Source organism: Cupressus sempervirens, chromosome 7 (assembly GCF_028749045.1).
Source record: "Cupressus sempervirens isolate cs-2001-9-10 chromosome 7, ASM2874904v1, whole genome shotgun sequence".
Taxonomy (NCBI): domain Eukaryota; kingdom Viridiplantae; phylum Streptophyta; class Pinopsida; order Cupressales; family Cupressaceae; genus Cupressus; species Cupressus sempervirens.
In genome coordinates, this window is record NC_143124.1 from 783,233,389 (window position 1) to 783,259,750 (window position 26,362).

Below are 26,362 nucleotides of genomic sequence, written 5' to 3' on the forward strand. Positions count from 1 at the left end.
TACCTAAAATTGATAGCATTTAAAAGATTATCTCTAGAATGGAGCTTAACCTTCAAGGATCCAGATAGAACACCTAGATACCTAAAATTGAAAGCATTTAGAAGATTATCTCTAGAACGGAGCTTAACCTTCAAGGATTTAGATAGAACTCCTAGATACCTGAGATTGAAAGCATTTAGAAGATTATCTCCAGAACGAAGCTTAACCTTCAAGGATCTAGACAGAACATCTAGATACCTGAAATTGATAGCATTTAGAAGATTATCTCCAGAATAGAGCTTAACCTTCAAGGATCCAGATAGATCACCTAGATACCTAAGATTGAAAGCATTCAGAAGATTATCTCTAGAACAGAGCTTAACCTTCAAGGATCTAGATAGAACACCTAGATACCTGAGATTGAAAGAATTTGGAAGATTATCTCTAGAACAGAGCTTAACCTTCAAGGATCTAGATAGAACACCTAGATACTTGAAATTCATAGCATTTAGAAGATTATCTCCAGAATAGAGCTTAACCTTCAAGGATCTAGATAGAACTCCTAGATAACTGAGATTGATAAAAGATAGCAAGATCAAATTATGAGTCATAGAATCATCCCCAATACAAGGCTTGATCCTCAGGAGTTGGGGTTTAGACTATCCAAATACCTGTTCATCGAACTCTAAGAAGAGTTGTTATAAGATTGATCAATTGATGAAAAGATAAGGTAGATAGAAAACATGCTAGAAAAAGGGGGATGGGATGCCCTAAATGATGAGATGCCCCAAGTGACGAGGACAGAAGATAGGAACAAGATTCCCCAAGTGATGAAGATTCAGATTGATTTGAAATTCAAGCTCAATGATGTAATCATTCTACCCCCTCGAGAGAGAAATTGAAAGATGACACACCAAAAATATGATGTGAAGCAGTATATCATGAGATATAGAAGAAATAATATGAAGAGATCAAAATGATTTGAAGAAATTTGAAAGTTAATCCGAAGTAATTTTGAGGTCAAAAAGACCAAGTTTAACCAATAGTTGACTAGAATTAAGCAAAGTTGACTTGAGTTGAAGATTTTCAAAATGAATTTTCAAAGTATGAAGAATTTAGAATTGAAAGGATTTCAAGAATCCCAAGATATCAGATAAATTTAGACTGCACAAGCGTTTGATCGTGTCGGTCCCCAAAACTTTAAAACATATTTTTGAGGCACTTAGGTGTGTCAAATTTTGAATTCAATCCCAAAAATGGATTCAGAACTGATTTTTGTGAAAATCAAAGCACTTTGAAAAATTTGGTCAACAGCTATATAAGGGTCCAAGGTGTCATTTTCAAACACATTTGTGCTTTTGTCTTCTAGTGATTTTGAGCTCTGAGAGAGACAATGAACGTGAGATACCATCATTTTGAGTGCTCCAGACAATACAACTGGCTAGCAAACCATGGACCACTAGTGAGTCATTGAGTTCCCATCTTTGTACTTTCACTTTCACACTTTACAGGGTCATTTATTGCATATTTTACCATGTTTTTAGGGGTCCAATCGGTCTTCGCATGAGACCTATCATCTTTCGTATGAAGATCTTCTTTCTTCACGTGAAGAAATAGGGTGTGCTATTTCTTTGCTCGTGAATGGAGGATCTTTGCGTGGGAGGCATTTATCTCTCACATGAAGAACAAGATTCTTCATGCGAATGGGATTCATTTTTCGTGCTCGAAGATATTTTCTCACGCGATGATGAGATTTTTTGTATGAAATTTGAGATTATTATGCTGCATATATGAATGTAGTACCAGATGAGACCCTTCAGGTTCAACACTTCTATTAGTATGCATGAGAGTCTGGAGGCACACGACCTCCTGCCAGACCAGAGATGCCACCACCACCTCTGCTACCTACTACTCTTGCTCGTCCTAGAGGCGAGGGTGTGGTACATAGTTAGATGCTTTGTGCCATGACTCTGATTTTGATTTTTGGCTATGTATCGACTAGTGTGCAAGCACCACATATATCATTTTTGATCGAGTGCGCTTGGGTAGTGCCCTTTTTGTACTAATCCATTCTTTTGATATACATACAAGATCTTGAGTCGAGTATTCCTGTGTACATGTCATTGTCTATTTTTCTTTACTTTGATGTACATGAGATATCAATACGATGATGATGAGTTACATGTTGTACTTTGATATGAATGCAAATGTATTCTGATGTGGTGTGATGTGATTATGAGCATGTAGAGTAGATGTTATGAGTATATGGATGCAATGCACATGGAAATGGACTAACCTCTCATATAGTGTTGTGTGTTTTTTCTTGACAGTGATAGGGATTTCATTGAGGAGTGCAAATTGATGAACCAAATGCTTGTGCAGCCGTGAAGAAACCTACTATGTTTGAAGATGCCCCCAATCCTTCATTAGACATGGGAGAAATAGAATCACAACTAAATTGTGTGCATATGCAAGTGAAGTATGTAATGCAAGACTATGTTAAAATGCAACCCTAGGTCTAGTTACCAAGCCTTGACATTTTACTCATCACCAGATATAGAACAAAGCTTGTAGGTCATACAATTTCCACTGACATTAAAATCATGAAAATATGAATATAACATACGTTATTGGTTTTTCAGGATTAAATGTAAGCATTCGAGGCACAAGAAGCCAGAATAACCGAAACATTTGTCCCTTTTAATTTAGCAAGTTAACGTAAACATCAAAGCATAAATGCTAGGATGACCAGAATGTTGTTTGCATGAAAGAGACAACAGACATGCAAGAGATCCATTTTATGCTAAGTATTCAATTTTATTTTGTCCACAATGACCCTTGCGTTCGTAACTTGAGACAGAAGTGTGCTAGATATACTCGTAGTGACTTGTACGTTCACTTAGCAGGATGAGTATTAATATTTACTGTAGCATGAAGATTTCACTCTAACAAACAAGGAGAAGATCCAATGTTATTGATGAATTCATACAAAAGGAGTCGAGGTACACCCGACCATCCAATACGAGATGGAGGCTCTTATAGTGGACACCCCTTTTATAGGAATGTATCAATTGATTGGAACTAAACCGAAAACAAAAAGAAAAAAAAAGATCATGCCCCCAGTCATTACTACTCTAGTCGAAGATGACATCATCGAGTTGCTCTAGGAGATATGATAAAGCAAAAACAAAGAAAACAAAGAAAATGCTTAGCATATCCAAACAAGTATGTCATTTTTGAGTTCAATTTTTTGGAGACATAACCCAAGCAATAGTAGGTAGACACATCTGAAACAACTGGTGACTGTTGCGAAAGAGATTCTATGAGAAGAATGTCGAATGAGTGACACTAGCGATAGTAGGAAGACACAGTGAGGACCACTGGTGACTATCGTGAAGAAGATTCTATGAGGAGAATCTCGAAAAGAGTGACACTAGCGATAGTAGGCAGACGTAGTGAGGACCACTAGTGACTATCGCAAAGGAGATTCTATGAGCAGAATCTTGAAAAAGAGTGACACTAGCGATAGTAGGCAAACGTAGTGAGGATCACTGGTGACTATCGCAAAGGAGATTCTATGAGGAGAATCTTGAAAAAATGACACTAAGGGGAAATGCCCCAAGCTATAACAAGACTCAATCCATGGATACATGAGCAAAAAGCAAGAAAAGCAGGAAAGAAAAAGCATGAAAGTGACTATACAGAAAGCTAGAAAATGCACTGCAAGATGGAGCATTGGGAACAAGAGGCACCTATTTACCAAGTTTTCACCTTCTTGGCAGGATTTTCCTTTTTTTGCTACTATGATGCCTATTTCTAGGTTTTCATCAATGGCACTTTTTTTTTGTTTTTTCAATTTTTTTGTATTTTTCTTCTTTTTTTGATTTTTTTGTATTTTTGATTTTTTCAATTTTTTTTGTGTTACCAAGGCACCTATTTGCTAGGTTTTCACTAGGGTAACAATTTTTTTTTCAAGACTTTTTCCAATTTTTAGATTTTTTTAGAGATTACTAGCTCTCAAGAAGGATTACCTTGATTTTGTTCTAGTGTCTAGCAAGGTGCAAGACAATATGTAGTAGCAAGCTAGTGGATAAACAGAGATGGAAAGGCAAGGAGTATGAAGTGGTGAATGTTACCCTCAAGGAAAGTCTTCACAAGATTACCCAAGCTAGGGAAAAAGATATAACAATATAAGCTCATGGTGTAATGAAGGGTATTGTGTAAGTAATCCATGAAAATTATCATGTCAAGAGATTGCTAAGAACTGAGTTTTCTTCTTTCTTTCATTTGTCAAGACCAAAGGGTTAACTAAATAGGATAGCAAAGTTTGTTATGGAGGTTATGAGTGAATGACTTGAGATGAGGACATCTGAAGGATAAGAAAGATCATGATAGGATGTCATGGATGGAAGAATTACACATGATGTCTGTTTACTAGGTTTTCATCATGGTACTTATCCAAGGTGCCACAAGAAGTGGTTTTCACCATAGGATGGATTCATTTTTCTTTACTTTTGCTACCAAGGTGCCTGTTTCCAGGTTTTCACTGAGGCGCTTTTTATTTTTCTTTTTTTCTTCTTCTTTTTTGGATTTTTAGAGTTTTTGGAAAGAATTCAAGCATTCTTCAATTTGAATAGTGCTCCTATTGGAAGGATAAATTATGATAAGCCAAGACCATAGAAAGGTATGCTCAAAGATGTTGATAGGGCAATGGAGGGGAGATAGTAGAGAAGATATATGGAGGATAAGGTTTTAAGCTATGGATGAGATAAATGGGATGGAAGGATAAAAGGGGAATGATAGAAGGTGGAGTGGATAGGGTATTGAAAGGGATGTGCAAGGGTAAAAGAAAAAGTGGGGAAGATCAACATTGACACACACCTTGAAGGGTAGTGTAATGATGGAGGAAATATGGATGAAATAGTTTGAGGTTTAGATGTATGAGGTGGTAGAATTATTTTGGAGGAAGGTGGAGTAGAAGGTTTTGAAACCTTTTTAGGAAGATGTTGGGAAGGAGATGGAGTGGAAACCTTCGGAAGCTTGAATGTCAACTTTAATTTGTTTTCAATATTCAAGTCCTTCAAAAGAGACTTGGGAATCCATATAGCTTTTGATTTTTCATTAGATGCTTTGGAATGCATTTCTTCAATAACAGATTTAAGAACCCATACTTTCTTTGATTGAGCTCTTTGAATAGTGGACCTTTGCAGTATCTTTTTTGTTTTTTTCTTCTTGGCATTCACATGCCGATTAGAGGAGACATAGTGAACTTTTGAGAATGGATTCATGCACTTGTGTTTGAGTTGATCATCCAAATAACTTCCAAAGGTCTTGGGACTTGTGGATGAATGAGGCCAATATGAATGGTTTAGATGGAAAGGTGAATGTGAAGAGTTCAAGTATGTGTATCTTTGTTGATCTTGGGGTAGGGTAGGAGGAACATGTAATGGGCTAAGAGTGGAAGTAGGAGATAGAGGAACATAAGGTCCTAATATGGATGGAAGACTTGAAGGTTTTAGCTTAGATGGATAGGGACCAAGGATAGATTTAGAAGATGTGAATGGACCATGAGTAGGGATATCAGCATCTTTAGAGTGAGCAACATGACCAAAGCCAGCAATAGTTTTATGAGTAACTATTATAGGATCAATACCTTTGATAGGAGTATTTAAAGCTTGAGCATAGTTTGGAAGTGAATGTAGTGAGGTAGAACAAGAGAGTGAGGGAACACTTTTCTCTTCAAAAGGAATTTTAGGTAACATAGGAAAAGTATCATTCTCTTGGTCTTTTATAATCTCCTTAAGGATGATAGAAGAAATATCTTGATCTTGCTTAGTAGAGATGCATGACATGGGATATGGAGGACTATGTGGCTCTTGAGATGGAGGCACGAGATCTTGGAAGACTTGGAAGGGGATGAAGGAATCTTGGTCTTGATCAACACTTTTTTCTTCATTATTTAAGTGGTCCTCTTGACATGAAACCAATTTTGAGGATGAGGGAGTATCTGAATCTATATTCGAATCTATGTTTGGATTCTCCATAATAGGCACTTGAAGGGACAATGGAGGAATAGCTGGAGTGGGGATAATAGGAGAAGCAACACATGGAGGTTTTGGATCTTTGGTTTGAGTAGTATGGGAGAGGTTTGCAACTAAGCAAAGATTAGCTTGAGTTTCCTTTAGAGTCAGCCTTTGAGGGTACACATAGTCAATAGCAAAAGAATTAGGTGCTTTGTTTGGCAAAGGTATGTTGGAAAGCTTAGACACTTTAGAAGGTGGTGGTATGTTGGCATAAGTAGAAGTTGTATTTGAACCGTTGCTAGACATGGTTTCATGATGTATATCCTTCATGAGAGTAGAATCTATAGTAGCTAAAAGCTTAGATTTTTGAATTATGCTATTATCAAAGAGATCTTGGATCTTGTTTTTCAGCTCCTGACAATGTGAAGTTTCATGTAAATTATGTCTGTGATAGGTAGAATAGTTAGTCAAAAAGGAAATTCCTGCCAAAGTGACCTTAGGTAAAATAATGAGTTTTTCTTCAAGAAGTTCTTCCAAGGTTAATTTGTAGGATTTTCCCAAAGGTGTGAAATCACACTTTGGTTTAAATACCCAAGGTTTGTTTTCAAAGATATTCCTAGATTTCTTGGGTTTTTGTGAAGTGTTCTCACATATCTTGGATTTAAGATCACAAGAATGTGATTTTTGGTTCTCATAGAAGGAAGGGAAATTTTCTCTCAAGGAGAATTTTTTTGATGATGTTTCATCTTCCTCCTTTAGTTTTTGAAGTTGAGCACTCATTGATTGGATTTGTTGCTTCATGTTTGCAATAAGTAGCTTTTCTTCTTCACTAGGAATATTGGATTTAGCACATTTTTGTTAGCCATTTTGATGTACTATGTTTCAAGTAGTGATAGCCAATTTTTAGAACATAGTCAAGTTGCCACATTCATAGACAATGACAAAAAGAAAAAGCTTAGACAAGGACCACACTAGAACTTAGTCTCAATGGGAGAGGATAAGAGTGTTGTATACTAAGGCACAAATAGTTTGATTTGAAGGCTAGAACAGCCAAAGATTATGACTATCATGACACAGAGTACAACAGGCACTCAAGGACAAGAGAAAGATAACTGAGAGACAAGACTAGTTAAAGCATGGATCACAAGTCATTAGCTAAGAGGGATGACACTATTTGAGACTATTTTTAGATAGAGAAGCAGTAAATTGATGCAAGAAATAGACTTGGTACAAAGCATAGATAGCTCTAATAGACTACCTTGATAGTTCAGACTCAAGATCTCACATGAAGATCCTCTTAGAGGCACATGAGAAAGTACATAGGGCCATGCAAAGACTCAAGATAACATAAAGATTTCACACGAGGATGTGCTCTAGGCCACACAAAGTAGTGCAAGGTTAACAACAAAATAAGGATATCTGAGGCAATATCTCGCATGGAGATGTTCAACTGTTTGCACGAGAACTTGGACAGAGTTGCATGAAGAAGTGGTAGGATAACAAGTATTCACGCAAAAGTTTGCAAACTATATGCGAAAATGGAAACCAAACTAACAACTAAACTGGATTTTGAAAAGACTTTGAAGATTTTAGATAGTTTTGGATAGATTGGGTAGATTTATCAAACAGATTCAATTGGACAAATAGTGAGGTTGACTTAGCAAGACGTTTAGACAATGTTTTGAGTTTGCAATTCAGGAAATATGTTCAAAGAAGGCAGTGGGAAACAAGTAGTACTCGAAAATAGTCCTGCTGAGGACAAAGCAACTTGATAGGATAGGGGAATCTTGACTTTCAGTTTGTTTGAGAAAGTTTGGACATGTTTAGGAATCGATAACAAACACACTTTATCCCTAGAAACAAAAATGGTAGAGAAGGCAAAACCTTTGTCCCACATCTTATGTGCATGCATGTACCTCACACAGCCATGTCACCCCCTAGAGGGTGCCCATGTTTTTGGTATATTCAAAGGACTCAATAGTATACGTTGAATGAGCATCCTTGTGGTAGGGGATGAGCACGTATACCACCTTCAAAAGTCCAATAGCATGCCTATGGTGAGTTCTATAGGAGAGATTCTTCCCCCACCTTGCACAAAGATTATGCTTCCTTTTGGAGGTGAACTGGGTGGCTTCTAACTAAGAGGTTTTTACTTGGCTTTTGTTCGAATTAATCCCCAGTGGCTCCACAGGTAGAGTTGAGGCCAGCAGCCCACACTAGCATTTGAAAGTGCACACTACTTGCTTAACAAGCCAGGGGCCAATGTCGACCAGTGCACAAACAGAGCCTCCCCTTGATATGCAATATCAAGAATCAAGAGGAAGAAATTAATCCATCTTTGGAGTCTTTTTCTCTACAAAGCATCTTGATTACAGTGAGTTGGAATCTCCAGTAAAAGGAGTGTGCTCACTTGGGTCGTTCCCAGAGGTTGGATCACTCCGACAGGCCCTCTAAAGGATTAACTTGGACTGGTGGTTTGATCACAAGGGTCAAAGTTTTTGATTTCCCCTAAGGGGAAAGAGCATACTCCTCTACCTTACTTTCTCACACAAACACGCAATATAGGTTAATTACTGACTTAGCTTAATCAATCTAGACTTATTTTTCCTTAAAAATTTGGATTCCCTTAAAAGAAAATCACCATCATATCATAGAAGAGAACAAGTACTAGAGAACCACTAAGCTGCTTGCCTTCTTCAAAATGTTGTCTTTTGGAAGTATCTAGGTTTTTGATTCACCCTTGGTCATGACCTCCAAGTGGTGAAGACCATAATCCCCTATTCTTCCATCTTGCACCCTAGGAAGTTCACAAGCCCCTAATTAGACTAATTTGAAAGCCAAGAAAAGAAGACACACTATTTTGTGGGTTTTAAATTTGATATTTGACAAGTGTATCTTTGACAATCATCCTACAAGCAAACCATCAATTCATGTTTGGGAAAGTTTGTGTAAAGGAGTCTTCATCAAATGTCCTGCAGACAACTATTAGGTTGCAAAAAAAATTAGAAAAATTGAAATGAAGATGCTTTAGAGAAAACACGTTAGTGCAAATGGAAGCTTAACTATGGGAAAATAAAATTTAACTTTTTTTGTTCTTTTTTTGTTCTTTTTTATACACATAAAATAGCTTAGAAAATGTTAAAACCTACTGAAATAGATATACTTCAGAGAAAATACATCAGTAAAATTGAACAAATAGTGTGCTAAAAAGTGTCAGAATTAAATTTTCTGTTTGAAGATCTCGTGCGAAATCTTGCAATACCGCACGACGTCTTTCACTGGCCCACTCAATAAAATAAGGTGTCGTGCGAAAATCCAAGCAATAGGAACTTTTTCGCACTAGAAAGTGGAGAGTGGCATGCAAAATCTTGCACAGAGTCACGCAAAATTCTTTTTTGAATCGTGCAAATTTTTGCGTGCTCAGGCACTTTCTTGCGCGACCCGAAAAGAATCCTCGCACAAAAATGAACAGTCTCGCGCGACGATTCTTGAATCTATATGGAACAGTTTGGACAAAGAACATGAAAATGATTTTAAAAATGCAGTGAAAGGCCAGAGAAATTAATTTTCTTGGCCCCACGATGGGTGCCAGAAATGTACCTGTGAAAAGTTGGCCTCTAAACCTCACAGACACTTCAACGTGGTCATTACCTGCAAAGTCATCCTGGGATAAACATTGGATTGTTCATCCAAAATGCTCAACAAAGTGACTTGTTGCCTCCTATCTAAAGGGAATTTGCTTGTTAATATCCTCAGAATCGAGGTGCAGGCAACTAGACCCTCTAAGAATGAAGGATTTAAATGAGATTAATCTATATGAATGCAATTATTCTAACATGAGATATGCATTTAATTTAAGAACATGTAAATATAATTAACTAAATGAATGCATATTAATTCTAAACGATATTAATATAGAAAATGAAAGTCTTATGAAAGTAGTGAGCTCAAATGAATGTACAATTAAGCAGTGTTTCGATAGCAATTCAATTCAACCTCTGTAATGGGGAAATGAGGGTTTCTTAAATAGAATTACCTGGAATCCATCAACGGTCAGGATCAACTTTGATGAATGGTCAAGATTAGAGCAAGCTTTAGTTAAAATGGAAACTTCCTTAAGAAAGGAGAGTTAACTAAGATTTTCATGAGTGGAACAAGGAATTAACTAATTTAATTCCTTTTTGAGAGATAGTTCACTCAGAGTTTCCATTTTGGAACTGAAGAGAAGATTTTGAAGATATTATTTAATTTAATAAAGTGAGATATGACCTCATAAATCCCTTTTTCATTTAATTGAATAATCACATTCAATTAATTAAAGTGAGCATAATTATTAAATTAAATATTTTTAATTCCTTAGTACATTAGCCTTAGGTGATGATTTAATTTAATTTAAGTATAAATACTTAATAATTAAATTAAATCTTAATCAATAGGTTTAATGTGACTAATATGAGTCAATATTATTGGAATTAAATAAAGGGTATGATGAATGCAGATTTAGGTTTTCTGCATTGACAATTAAGTCAAGTAGCAAGTAGCAGAATAAGAATTGCCTAGTAACATAGGACTTAAGTTTGATTGAAATAGACCAAAATTGGTTGAGATGGCAATGAGCCAATTTTGAGGTATTACACTAGTCAACAATCTTGTCCACCACGCAGCCTCATCTGGTGGTTACAACACAACTGTCTACGGCCAAAGCACAGATCTATTATACGATGTCCTTCCTTGCAAGGGAGATCTAACAGTCGAAGAATGTTGTGCTTGTTCTCTCCAGTTAAATTTTGCGTCAACCAATATTGTTATCGCAGGTTGAGCATAGTTGTTTTCTGTAACAACAAATGCTACCTGTGCTATGAACCCTTCAACTTCTTTGGAATACTAGACAACACCACTGAGATGTACAATATTAATGGCGAGAATGCCACTAATCTTTTCTCTTATTTGTATGTGAGAGTGGACGAGTCACTGATTATGTATGCTACTAGTTCAACTTCTGAGTATTCTCAGGTTACAAAGATGTATGCACTAATTCAGTGTATGAGAGATATTTTCGATAAGAATTGCAAGGTGTGTTTGAGAAGGGGAATTGGGGCTCTTTTGAAATCGACTGAAGGGGGATATCATCTTGGAGCCACGGGGTCATTTGGAAGCTACTGGATTCTCTATGAAGTGTATCCCTTCTTCTTTGCTTCACCTGCCTCCCTTGCCTTGCTACCTTTAACACACCTTTCACCTTCATCGAGTGTTGATAAGTTCAATTATTTTCTTAGTGTGCGATGTTTAAAAGTAACTTGATTTATCTAATTTTTTATACTATGTACATGTTTTGACGATTGATATTACATACATAAGAGTCCTTAAACAAGATACTTGTAATTCTAACTTCTCTTGGTGGGTTGATCACCCTCGTGTTATTGCAGGGATTGGTGTTTGTTGTGCGAAGAAACTTGAAGAGTGCAAATGAAATACATAGGAAGGATGATAATCAAGGTATGTAGACTTTTCTTTTCTTCTTCTGAGATTGGAAAAAATAAAATTTGTTTCATGTTTTCTAGCAGCAACTTGTGGCGCTAGTAGCCCCATGCTTATTGATTTTTGCTACTTATTCTATTTAAAAAGTAGCAATAGATTCCAAATAATCATTTTCCTAGGATTGCAAAATGCAATAGGAACATGGGAACACTCTGGGAACTTAAATTTGAGCACAAAGAGTACTTAAGCAACCACATGGGGACATGAGGTCATTTTTAAAGATTGCTCTGGAAAAGAAATTGCACTTAAGCAACCATTTAAGAACATAGGGTAAGCTATTGGAGAAAAGCTGAGAAGAAAGATTACTAGCTACCAAAAATAAGTCTAATAGTTGCACTGTATGTTGTTATCTTATTATATTATTTTTTGTGTAATTATTTAAATAAAAATTGAAATTGAATTATGTTTTTGATGGAGATCAGACAAATTTTAAGTACCCTATATGGGCCCACGTGTGCTTGAAACCTGTTTGGCTAAGAGCCAAGGATTGAGGAGCATCCACACTACCAAATTTGCTTGGGCACGATCAAAAAATATAAAATAATAAGAAAAATAAGGAATTGAAATTAAATAAATTTAAAAGGAAATGAAATATGAAAAAAACAACTATTGTTTGTTTATTGATAAAATGGTATATTTCCTTTCTTTTTATGGTCTTCTCTTTTCTAACTATACTGTCTAAAAATAATAATATTATCAAATTTATTTAAAAATACAATTAAAATAGCCAAATTCCTTAAGGACAATACTATAGCTCCATAGATTACTACTAAAAAAATTGCTAGGGTTCCTTCACGAATAACAAGTTTGGAATGGATTGAGATAAAATTGATAAAGTTGTTAAAACTAATAATTCCTTAATGGATAAAATATATCTCGTAATATTAGAGCAGGAAGGGTAAATGGAATCTCTTTGGCTTTTATCATAAAATGGAACCCTCTCAAATACAATATATCACAATAGATTGCCTATTTTTTATAAGCAAACTTGAAAAAGGCTCTTTGAAATATTAAACTCAGGCCCATTTTTTGTTCAAATTATCAGCACAATTGTCTCTTCATACTCATTATTCTCATCTATCTTCTACAAATCTATTTGAAAACTCTCTTCTTTTCTTTGTACTTATATTCTCATATCACTATGGGCAGGAGGAAAAGACTAGACATTTAGTGCTTTCTATCAAATAAAATTCAACTTGGAGACATTGAGAGCTACACCTAGAGATTTCCATGAGGATAACAAGCTTGGGGAGGGTGGATTTGGCTCTATATACAAGGTATTACTTCTTTCTCTTTTTATTATTTAATTAAATATTGACGTGCTCTTACACAAGTTCTTGAACTAGATATGCTTCATTCTTCTTGCACATGCTTGTCATCTAAGAATGAAATCTCTTCATACTTATACAATTATATGTATAGCCCATATTTAGTGAGTCCAATTGCGTGATAGAAATAGGCTAAAAAATGTGTTAATCTAAGGCACCATGCTAGATGAAAGAGAGATAGCAGTCAAGAAGTTGTCTTACAATCTCCACAAGGAAAGCAAGAATTTGAAAATAAAGTCAAGCTGTTGGCAAGGATTCAACATAAAAATCTTGTGATTCTTCTTGGATGTTGCACTAGAGGATCATAATGCCTGCTTGTTTATGAATACTTAATCAACAAGAGCCTAGACAAAATACTATTTGGTGGGTAACTCCATGTTTTCTACAACTCAAATTCAAACAATTACATAGAAATTTTTAGGCTACTTGTTTTTTTTAATGCTAAGACAAAACAAATTGAATTTTTAGATTCACAATAGAGTAGAGAGTTGGATTGGCAGAAGCATTTCAACATCATAGTTGGAGTAGCTCGAGGGCTTTTGTTCCTACATGATGACTCTCATCCACAAATCATTCATCAAGATCTCAAAGCAAGTAATATTTTGTTGGATGAAGAAATGAATCCCAAAATATCAGATTTTGGGATAGCAAGATTATTTTTAGAAGATGAGAGTCATGTTAACACACAAGTTGCTAGAACATAGTAAGAATTTCAATTATTAATGCTATGTACTATCGAAATTAAAAATAATTTCTTTGATACTTTTTGGTTTGAATTGCCATTGAATCTTTTGTAAAATATTTTAACTTAGTGTCTCCTCTTTGGTCATATGCAGTGGTTATTTGGCACCAGAGTATGCTATGCATGGTTAGTTATCTGACAAAGCCGATGTGTATAGCTTTGGTATTGCACTTCTAGAAATTATAAGTGGAAGAAAGAACATAGATACTAATCTTTCTAATGGAGTCCAAGGCCTTCTAGAATTGGTAAGGCATTATATTTAATGGATGTCATTCTATGTCATTTTATTTAATTATTAGTTCAAGTAATCATTAGTTAATTTATATTTCTAGCTATTTTGAAGGCAAATTACAGGCATGGGAATGCTACAACAAAGGAAATAGTATGGATGTAATTGACAAAGGTATAGTTGAGAATTGTCTTGTAGAGGAATGCTTCAAATGCATTCATGTTGGCTTGCTTTGTACACAAGAAGAGCCATCATTTCATACACCAGTGCTTTTTGTCTACTCAATGCTTTCAAGATTTTCTTTCACCAATTTACCAAATCCTATAAACCTGGCATGAATAAGCCTTAAACATAATGGAGAATAATATATCTAAATATTGTAAATACTTAGCCAAATTGTTCACATATGCTTCATGTCTCATCTATGATTCCATTGAAATTGTATTAGCCTTTTGTGCTCTATAATAATGATAAATACGTACCTTACTATGACGGTATTTTGTTCTATGCTTTCCACATATCTTGTTTGGAATGAAAAAAAAACATTCCAATGACTTTTTTTTAATATTAAACAATTATTTTTAAGGAATTATTACCAATATGACAATGATGTTTGACATTACACATTAGATTATCTGAATAGTTGATATTATCTCATGAAAATAAGAGTTTCACAAGCATGACCATTTAAAGAGCCACAACTTACTTCTAAATTATTTCTCAAGGACATTTATCTAAAATGGTCTAGAAAGGAAAGGGGATTTTATAGTCCATGACACGAGGCGTACATACCCTACCCCCCAGTGGGATTTGAACTTGTGACCTATCTTTCAAGGGTACAAGTCCTCCACTACTAGGCCAACTTGGACTAAAGTTTAAGGACAATAAGGACATAAAACCTATTTAGTACTAAAGGAAAATTAATATACTATAGTTGTAAAAATGGTTATATTCTTAAGTATATGTAATTTTATTGTAAACTCTAAAAAATATATAATATTAAAATATCTTAATAATTTTAAAAGGAATTGTAGACAACCTTGTTTTTCTTAACATTTTCTTTATAAATTAGTTAAAGGGAAATATTAGTTTCCATCATTTATGTGTTAAATATATTAACTATTTGTTCTTTCCTAGCAACTTTAATTGAACATCAATTCAATACACTTGATTGTGTCATACAAATTTTAATTGTTTTGCAATCTTTATGATATTTTGACTATCACAATACAAAGTAAAAGTGAAATGTTGTGTGAATTAACCAAGCTTAAAATATTTTGGATCAAATGACATTCTTACTTAATCTAGTACTCTATATTCTACTATAGTGATGCCATCTATTTTTTGCTAGTCCATATAATGGAGTGAAATCAAAATCAAGAAAAGAAACTAGTACAAAATTTCCTATAATCTATATCACTACTCTTAACTAGATTTGTGAACCCAACTATTCCAATTAAAGATGAAATATTTCACAAATGTATCATTTTTAAAGCTAATTATAACTTTCTTTGGGTTGCAACATAAATCTAGAATTTAAATTAATTACAAAAATAAATATACATTTCAAATAGGTTAAATAAATTGAACTACTCACAAGCTATACCTATAAAATACTTTCTAATGCCTTGAAGTATTTTATTAGTCGAGATATAAATAAAACAAAAACAAAAAAGAATAAGAAAAATAAATATTTTAATTGCATAATGTAAACAGTTATATAGTTATTATCCATCGTTTCCTTTCCAAACTTAGCAAGCTATTTTTCCAGATCCGTGGAAGTGGGATGAGAGAATGGTTTCGTAACTAATCCAATATGTCCACCTATAAAATATATCTCTTATTTGCCTGAATGAATTTATTATAAGATTTGCAACATCCGTGAGGTAAAGCCTTTTATTTCTTCTTCTTTTTTTATCAATATTGAAGCATATAGATTTGAATTTTAATGGGAACCTTGTCATAGATTCAGAGCTACAGTTTGGAGTCTGTGCTAAAGAATTTGGTGTGCATTTGGACAATTTTTTTAAAATCAAATCAATGCTTCTATATGGTATGTCTTTTCACACCTCTTCTATCATTCTCGTTCGACAACATTTATCTTTACTTGCTATCTGTATTCACTTCAATGTATTTTGAGAGAGTCCGCATTATGCATGTTGTACTCCATTCTATGCAAATTTTGAAACCAGATCCTTGGATTTCATGGCTTCATAAAACATTTTATAGGATCCCTAAACCTAAATTATATGTGAAAAATTAAATTTTTTCCATGCTCCTGCATATAAATTATGGCATTTTACCAAACACACCACTTGCATTCTAAAAACAGTCAAGAGATATATAAAATGATCAAATCATCCAACAACCCACCAAATCCTCTGCAATTTTACTAGTCCTTAACAAAAAAAATATAATTCGAGAAAAAGAAAACCCAAATGTCATAAACAAGAAAAATCTCAGAGCACACCCTCCAAAAAGGAAGGGATAGTGCTAGGTAATAAGGACATAGAAAGATCATTTAATTTGATAATTAATATCTTTTTTCATTTCCTAGAAATCGGTGTAAACAAGGTATGTGAAATTATTGTTTTCCAGAAAATAAGTATGAAATCAGTAGTGATCATTCAATCAAATAATTTTAATATCAAATTAATCTATTAGATGTTGAGAATAGGAAGCTTTTTTTTGACTCCGTAGAAAGATGAACAGTAAGAATGAAGCAATAGTGGGAATGACCAGAGGATGCCATGAAAGCAGTGCAATATCCATATCAACTTATTTTTCTTTACTTCTCTTGTTACACTGTAGGCATTCTCTATTTGAATGTGAGGAGCAAAATTCTCCATTTAACGGTTAGCAATCACGTAGAGCAAATGACTACCATTGAAACAATGTGAAACGTCGATCTACTTTCAACTTTTCATCGTTCTTAGCGTATGATGTACACTGATGGCGGATTTGATGTATTAAACAATGGAAGATGAAATGGACCCCATTGCTTTTACTCTTTTACCACTCTAATCCTTTCCTCAGTTGGCCCGAATCTTAATAAAATTCAAAACAACATCATAACCTATATTGGCTACTCGTCTCTACACAATGTCAAATGTTGCAGTTCCAGCCAGTTGTCACAATCGCACATTGATCATCCCATTCAAACATGACCCTCGCCTTTATCTTGTCAGCAATTGGCCTTGCATACGCCTTATCATCCATGGATTAAATATCCACGACTGCAAACGTAGTGTATAAGCTAGACATATCCCTCCATCTAATTACGAGTTAATAATTTTGTGCATGCAGGGGCCAACCAATATTATTTCAGGGGAAGCAAAAAAAACTTCCCGCTATCATCCTAACCTGCATTCTTGCCACTGAATGTTTCATTTCCATGATCTGGACTTTAAAGTGTGAGATGATGGAGGAGATGAAGAGTTAACTGCCTTGAGAGAAGGGATTAAATGAAAAGTTCACTTCAGAAAACCTAATTTTAATTTTGTCTTGCTTTGATACCATTTAAAATTAGAAATATAATCTTAAATATAAAATGTGATTTGAAGACAATTAAACTTTTGTCTTAGATTAGTCTTAAATCCTTCTATCGTGCAGTAGTGTATATGTTTCAAATTAATTAGCATCTTAATAAATTAGGCTCTATGCTTACTAGACCTATTAAGAATAGGCAAACAATTGTTTCCACTATAAAGGCAATGAGCATTAATCCCTCCCAAGACTTCAATAGTATAAGAATGGGTTATCCTATCAAAATTAATTTTCAAAATCTTTTGGATTTCCACCTTGGATGACAGAGAAATGGGAACTTGGTATTCGTCTCGGAGAGGATGATCTTATATTTCATCAATTCTATGGAAATTTTCCAATGACATCAACACTTGAGGCAAGAAAAGCCCATAGTAAGATTGAACATTTTTCGTCATTTAGGGCATATACAAAACTTTCAACTTCTTTAAAGCCCACCAACCAAAAAAACATATATTTGATTGGAACCCAAAGAAATCTCAATGGGAGCACTTCCAATTTCTTTAAATCTCTACACATTTATATTTCCTCTTGACATCTCCCTCTATGTCTATATTGTTATCTCATTGTCCTTCTATATTCCAATATAGATCCCCTTCCCACCTCTCAGTCTATCTCACTTTCTACCTCTACATGCACACATGCACATGCATACACTTATTGTTTGTCCATCTAAACACATCTCATGTTCTCTAACAACTATTCTGCCCTAATGAATCCCTTCTTGTACCTTTATATCTCTACAGTAGATGTGGAGGAGTGGAAGGCTCAGGCCTTTAGCTGTAGCAACAACTCATGTTTTTAAAACGTCCACCTACTGGTTCCCTTCTAATCCTGTTGGCAAGCTCCATGACAAGCTTCAACGGAGTCTAGTGCTATGATCAACTCCTTTGCACCATAGAGTTAGATCCTGGTGGTTAGGTTACTTACCATTTATTATCTTCAATATTAGACATACATACTCTATTGAAAGAGAAATAATGTTCATTCTATGAAATATCACATTAACTTATGATAGCACATTTAGAATACTATAGGAAACAAATTTACAATTTCATATACATCTTAATAGTGTATATATTTTAATATATACTATCTTTTTAAGGTTAAAGTAATAGGTAATGGGCGAAAGTTTAGATTAATTATTATTTGTTGAAATAAATTATTATATGTTAAGTTCAAGTAGAGTTGAACCCAAGACTTCTTAGATAAGACACAAGTTGTCGTTGTGTTGTAGGCTCTTGCCTAATAAAATATTTTATATTTAAAGTAGATTAGTAGATTAAAAAAAAATTACAACAAATCTTAATTCATTATAAAGTAAAAGAAGGATAAAATTTAAGATAGAGGATGATGCTCAAGAAGAGGAAGTTTGCAACTCTCATGGGAGTGCAAATAGGTTCATCACCTAACTATCTCACTTCTTGCTTCACATCTCCCATTTGGCAATGGAAATACAAGTGGAATAGGTATATGAATATTCTTAATTATGAGATAGCACTTCAACAACTAATATATTATGCGTAAAGTGCTTATTATGTAGCTGTTCTTCTTGGAAAAATAATAAAAGCTGTGATATTGCTATCATTATTTAACTGTGTAGTTTTTGAGTCAAACTCATTGCCCAATGCTTCATGAGTAATGATTCTCACAAATCATCCTTGATGAGAATGATTGGAATACTTAACACTCATTCGATGTAGGTGTTGTTCACAGATTTGAAGCACCAAGACTTCTTGGAAGGTCACTCATCCTAGTACTAGTCCAGCTTGAGCGCACTTAATTATGGAGTTTCCTCCATGGTTAGGCCCACTCTGCACAACTTTACCGATAAAAAATAAATACACACTCCATACAACACTTGGTGAGGGTTTTTTAAATATTGTTGTTCCCATGAGAGATGGAATCAAGTGAATCACTACTCATGAAACATGGGTCAATGATTTTGACTCAAAAACTACAATGTTAAATCCTAGTCATAATATCACAATTTTACTTGTGGTGGAAATTATTTCCCACTTATAGATAAAAATAGTCCAAAAAATAAGTTTCTAACTCAATTGATATCATAGTATAAGAAAATTAATTTATTATCTATTTTTCTATAATATTTCTCTTTATAATTTTTTAATAAAAAATTAAATATTGTATCATATTTTTTATTTATTTATAATCTAATAAATACCTTTATAAGTTTATTTATTTACAATTCAAATATTTGATTAGTTCACTCTTGACTATTTGAAGCTTATTGTATTACCTAAAACATTGGGAGTGACTAAACCCAGAAGAATCCCATTCAATTCATATGGCCCATCAATGCATTCACCAGTGGCAATGCTAATTAACACACTTCATTTCATGGTTTGAAAAGTAATAATAAGAACAATTGAATGACTAATGACAATGCCAATGTTGAGCTCCCTGCCATCATTTCTGATGCCGCACTTGAGGTCTTCTTAAATGTTCACCAATTCTCCCAACTATTTTCTATGTCTTCAACAATGAAACTTGTCTACTATAGTGAAGGCATTAATGCTTGTGGCATTGTAGCCACCACATTCTAGGTTTTCCTAGCCTTGCTTTAGTGTCATTTATCCCACCTGCTGTTACATTTGTTTGCTACCAGTTATTTGCTTTCTAACACCTACAAGTTTTACATAACATCCCAACAAGTCCTTATTGAGAATAAAAGCAAGGAAAAAAGTCCAAACAAGAAGCGAAGCTAAGAAGACCTGCATGTCATGGGTTCAAAACATGGTGTTGACCTCCTTGCTTTGACACTCTCCACCAAGTCTACCAATACTCTCAATTTTGGAGGGAACAATTTAGCAAAGATAGACAATAATTTAGATAACATCATCTATCAGATCCATGGAGGTTACAAGTGAAGAGTCTTCCCATGAACGAGGCTGCTTCTAATACAAAAATGGTTGGGCAACCCTGTCATTGTCAAAATTAGTGGAGTTAATAAGCCATTAGATGTGTTTGCCACCAACACGATCCAAGTTAGATATTTGAATCACTGCATAAATTGTTTTCTACTGAAGTGGAGTATCCATTGAGTGGGTTACTAGTCATTTGAGGCCGGTACTACCGGTAATAGAAAAGTCCATTTTTGGTCTTGTACAAAATGTAATTCAATGCATCTCACATAAATTATTTCCAATCAGAGAACATTATAATGAATGGTTGAGATTATTTCAATGGTTGTTATGATGTGATAGGTACTTTGCAATGTCAGGATCACCATGTAGAAAGATGGCTCAAACACTAACTCCACTACTAGAGCATGCACCTCATTTTACATCCTGAAAAACATCATCACAGTGCTTGAAATTGTTTCATACTGGTAGACAACCATTAGAGTCATTTGTGTTGTTAGATGGGATAGACGATTTCAATGTTTTTTAAAAAAGTAAATCCACATCACTGTTCTCAATGCTTAGCCCCTAAAACATGTTCCCTCCTCTTTGGATGTCTTATTGCCACTCCATGTACGCAATCAAAAATATCTAATGTGCTATAGAATATTAGGCCCACTGTAGTTCACAGAATTTAGTATTTTTTGGAAGACCAATACAGGAAAAAAATCCCTCATCAAACCATGAAAATATACCATATCTGTAGATATTTTGTTTGACTAACTTGAGGTACATGGCAAGTGAATTTTCTCATTCCAACATACTCTCACTTCACTTAAACTCTTTTCACTCACAAATCTGTGGGTCTTTCTCTTTATTTATATGCTTTATGTGATAAGTTTTTATCAGCTTTAAATTTGGAGTAATGGTAGAATCAACACATCAGGGGCATCTGGAAATGTTTGGAAAGAAGACACAGCAACAACAGTAAAGGCATGTTCAAACTTCGGCTGGGTCTCAATGCCCTACTAAGAGAGAATGTATAAAACTCCCATTGCTCAGAGAGAGTTACACAAATCCTCGACAAATTATATCAGCGACTGTATATTTTACTTCAAAATTTTGGACTTCAAATAATTAAATTTTTGGTTTGATTGTTTAGTTGATCAGTAAATTTTATCTAAAAATATAGACATTCAGTGTGTTTTAGAGTCCTTTATAAGGATACTACTCTCTTTTTGTCATATGGTTTCCTAAAATTATCTTAGACTTACAATTCTCTATTACTCAAACCTACGCATTATGTATTCGATTCATATGCAAGTGGTCTTGTAAATATGTGTAAGTGAAATTGTGCTTATAATCTGGCAACAAAGAAGTTGACAAAGACAATTCATTTATGAGGAAGAAGATAAAGGTTGGAGTGGACGAAGGCCGGAAATAGTTGAAGCTTCATTTGAGAGAATAGTGTGAAAAAAACTATAGTTAAAAATTTCCATTTTTGGCATTATTCATTTATTATTACAATAGGATAAAGAAAGCTACTGAAGACCCCTCATTTTCCATAATGTAGAGAGGGATAGTTATAGAAATAGATAAAGAGACAAACATATAGAAAGAAGATAGAGACAAACAAGAACAAATGATGAGAAGAGGAGATCTAGAGATGGAGGTAGAGATATACAAAAGATAGAGGAGAGGATAGAGAAAGAGTGAAATATAGAGATATATGAAAAGAGAGATAAATATGCATGATAAATATGTATGAAAAGAGAAAGAGAGAGATAGAGAAATAATGTATTATATATATCAGAAATGAATATGGGACATATAATGTTAATAAGATATGTATAAAGAGGAGGGTGGCGATAGATAGTGAGATATAATTAGAGTGAATATGTGACATAAAATTAATAACATATAGATGGAGAGGGAGAGGGAGAGATAAAAAGATAGAGGTAGAGAGGGTGAGAATGAGAGATTAGAAAGGTGTTAAGAGAAAAAGTAATAGAAAGATGAAGAGGGCGATAGATAAATATACATAGAGATTGGGTATATATTTAAAGAGAGGGGGTGAGGGTGGGTAAGGAGTTTGAGATAAGGGATGGAGATAGAAAGGATACATATGTAGGAAAGGGGAAAGGGGGTGAGAAGAGATAAGGAGATAGAGACAAAGGAGGGACAAAGAAAGCATACATATGTAGGTAGCGGGGGTGGGGAGAGGTAAGGAGATAGAGACAAAGCAAGGAGATAGAAAAGATATGTATTTAGGGAGATAGGGTGGGGAAAGGTAAGGAGATACAAAAAAGGGAGAGATATAGATTGGAAGAAAGAAGTAAAGATAGATATGATACAATTTCTCGATGGTGGTTCATTGAGTATGATTTGAAACATTATTTGACTTAAATAAAATTTGAATAGCTAAATCCAAAGCCTACTCTAAATAATATAGATTGAAGAATCTAATGTCTTGATATTAATTTAATTAATACTATATAGAAAATATTTGTAAAGGAGACACAAGGAAAGAATGAGAGTGAGAGACAAAGAAAGATGAAGATGGAGAGATGGAGAGCGATAGAGAGATGGAGAGTGATAGAGAAAGGGAGAGAGAGGGAAAATATAGAGGGAGTGGTGTAGAGGGAAGCTTGAGTGAGAGAGTAAGGGGGCAGAAAGATGTGTGGAGATGGAGACTAAGAAGAACAAATAAAATGTCTCATTTCTATTAGTTAAGAAAAAAATTCCACCAAAATACAGTGTACCTATTGCACACTAAGGTGCGTGATTGCTAGTATATGTCATTTTATACTCATAATCCTATTAGTGGTAGTACTTTTGTAGTGGTCATATTTTCAATTTCTTTTGAAGGATCAGAAAAGTTTCTTCAAATTAATATGCTTTGAATTTCATTGGCCAAATAGACTGATTAAATGAAATTTCTCTACAAATGAAACAAGGGTTTCATGTTGGAGTTGTAAGGTTGTGAATATGAGAAAGAATGTGTAGTTGATTAATTGAATAGGTTAATTTGCAATATACAATAGAGGGAAAAGGAAAAAATGTTATAAGAAATAGACTTAAAAATATTCCACTAGAATTCCTAAATCGATGCCACACAAAATTTGATCACTAGCAAACAATTTTTTGTTATATAAAATTGGTCACACTAGGACTTTGAATGTGTTGTTTGCACAAAAACCCTTACAAAGTATTGCTATAAATTAAAAGTGGCTTATTAAATTCCTTGGATTAGTAGCAACCAAGGGTTGCTAATGTTAGCCCTTCCTTTCTACCTTTTGATTTAATCTAACCCTACATTTTTTAATAAACTCAAACCATTCTTATCAAAGTTTCCCATACAAGTCACATAGTGGTCGTGCATGCTTGTTTCATCCATTATACTATTATATTACTTTCAAAGTAACCTCACCTTAATTTTATCCAAACCCTAATTTGGATTATTACTTTTCATCTCTAAGTCAATGGTTGGAGTGTCCAATCTTGAATTTTAAGGAAGAAATTATGATGATTCATGGATTTATGATGATTTGTATTTTAGTATTGGATTTATATTTACTTTTAGCATTATGAAAAATGAAATCATATAGAGAAAAAAAAGGTATTTCATATAGATATTACATTAAAGACAGAACTATAATTACTATCTCCCTCTATCATTCTCTCACAACATATTTGTAATATTAAATTAATAACTTGTTAAACTACCACAATGTTTGTCAATATATAGGATAATTGTTTAGATTTTAGTATATATCTATTAAATCTAAATATTTCTTATGTATGAGTAATATATTTCTTATATTATATGAAATTAAATTTATATTGAAGGAGTATTAAAAATCGTCTATATATAGAAACTTGTAATATTTTAATTTCATTTTTGTAAATTTAGTAATTTATAATACATTAAAAATATAATACAATAATAATAATACAATATTTTGTATACATAAAATCAAACAACAATATCTAGAAATATATAACTGTATGATCTTATTTAAATATCTAGAAATAGAAAAATAACAAAAATAAATTGAAAGATCACCTTTAATTTAATGCAACATATTATTTTCTATACAATTTATATTTTAAAAAAAAATAGAATGTTTTATCAAATTGTACAATTTCTTTAGCCAGAGTCAGATTATAAAATATTTTTTGTTTATATATTTATTTTTTACATACCATGCTTCTTTTTATTTGATTCTTTCATTAGGTCTTCCAAGATATTAAAATTTCACATTTCACAATATTAAAGAATATATTTTTGAATTGGTTTGTGATCACAAAGTCAATGCGTTTTTTTAATTCAATTGATCTTTTGATTTTATATTTAATATTTAGATGATTTTTCTATCACCTCTATCACCTTGAAACCATGCTCTTGGGAAACTTTTGGAATGGAGTTTTTGAGATTGAAGAGAAACATGTGTTGTTAAGAAATGATGCATGCATCTCAGAGTCCTATCAGGTGTGTAACTCTCTTACATTTTTTGTCATTTCCATTCATGAGATCTGTAGCTTGAACTACCCAATCTACTATATGATGGCATGAGAAATTGAAGTTATGAGTGTGTAAATAGAATTCACCTTATGTTTAATTGAAACAACCATTTGATGACATCTAAAATTTTAGTTTATTAGTACACAAGTATTGCAGTCTCTTTCAATTATCATGAAGTGTCTTGTGTTTGACATAATATATTGAATTTTTAATGGCAATGATAATTTATTTCATCATTTAATCTTTTATTACACTTCTTCATGCATAAGATATTTCTTTGATAAAAATAATCGTAACCACAGAGGCAATTATTTTATATTGTGTTCATTTTTATTTGCATGCTTTATTCTTTCATTGTAATTCTTTGTGCCAGTAAATATTTTTTTGATAAAAATAATGAAAAATGCATTTATTTTATTTGCGCCTACACACTTATTTTCTTCCATCTAAATACATTTCTGATTTGTCTTTTTTAATTTACATGCTTTAATCTTTTGTTGCACTTCTTTGTGCCATTAAATGTTTTTTGAAAATAATAATGAAAAATGCATTTATTTGATTTGCATCTACCCCTTTTTTTTTCTTCCATCTAGATACATTTCTCATCTGTCTTTTAGGCTAGTTTGATTTTTTTTGAAATAACAATATTTTCACTATGAAGTTCAAATTTACAAGGAGGGTATGTGCAAGATCATGATGTGCCAAAAAGTGGCGATGTGAAAAAAAAATAGAGTTTGAAAATGTCTAAAAGTGTTTCAAAATTTTCTCTAATTTTTTGCAACCCATCTTGATACGAAAGCTGGAAAGTAGGTCCCCAACACTTATCTTGTATCTAATTTGATATCGGATACCTAATATTATTGGATATCTAATAATATCAGGCATATGATATCAAATCAGATACCTAATAACTGTGTTGTTATTTAAAACAAACACAACCCGATGATTGTTGTTTTGACAATGATATATCATTTTTGAGCTTAGATATCCATTTTGTAATCGAATACATGATAATAGGTATTTTTTAATGTTTTTAAACAATTTCAGTATAAATTTATTAAATTTTGTTATAAATTTGTTAGTTTTAGTTGAATTTGTTAGAATGTAGGTTTTTTTAGTAGAAATTGTTAAAATTTAGGTTTTTTTTAATGTAAATTATGTTTTATGAATTAATAGATATGGTTGACCAAAATGATGATACTGAGGCAAGGAATACTATTCCTTGTAACCCCCCACCAAAAAATCTAGTGCCCCTACAAAATCATCCACCAAATGATTCTTTACCCCATCAAAAACCTCCTTGAATCAAGGATTTGATATTTGAAAATCTCACTTAATTGAGGGCTTTGTGAACAACATATAATATTGTACCCACATTGGCTCCTATGTTATCCATGTTAAACACCATAGTGGATAACATTGAAAAACTTACCAACAAACAAAATGTCTCTCTTCAATGGCATGAGAAAATGCACGAGATGTTTGCTGATGGGTTGGACTATGATGAGGTTGCGGCCCTCAATATAAGTAAAATGACTTGGTTGCCCTTTTTGCAAACCCAAAAACTGATTTACCAGTTGACTATAGAAAA

At 33.4% G+C, this 26,362-nt stretch overlaps 1 pseudogene; it reads left to right on the forward strand.

Annotated features, from left to right (window-relative positions):
* Window positions 1–14,177, forward strand: part of LOC149549681 (cysteine-rich receptor-like protein kinase 8) — a 52,613-nt pseudogene extending 38,436 nt beyond the window's left edge.
* The last annotated feature ends 12,185 nt before the right edge of the window (window positions 14,178–26,362 follow it).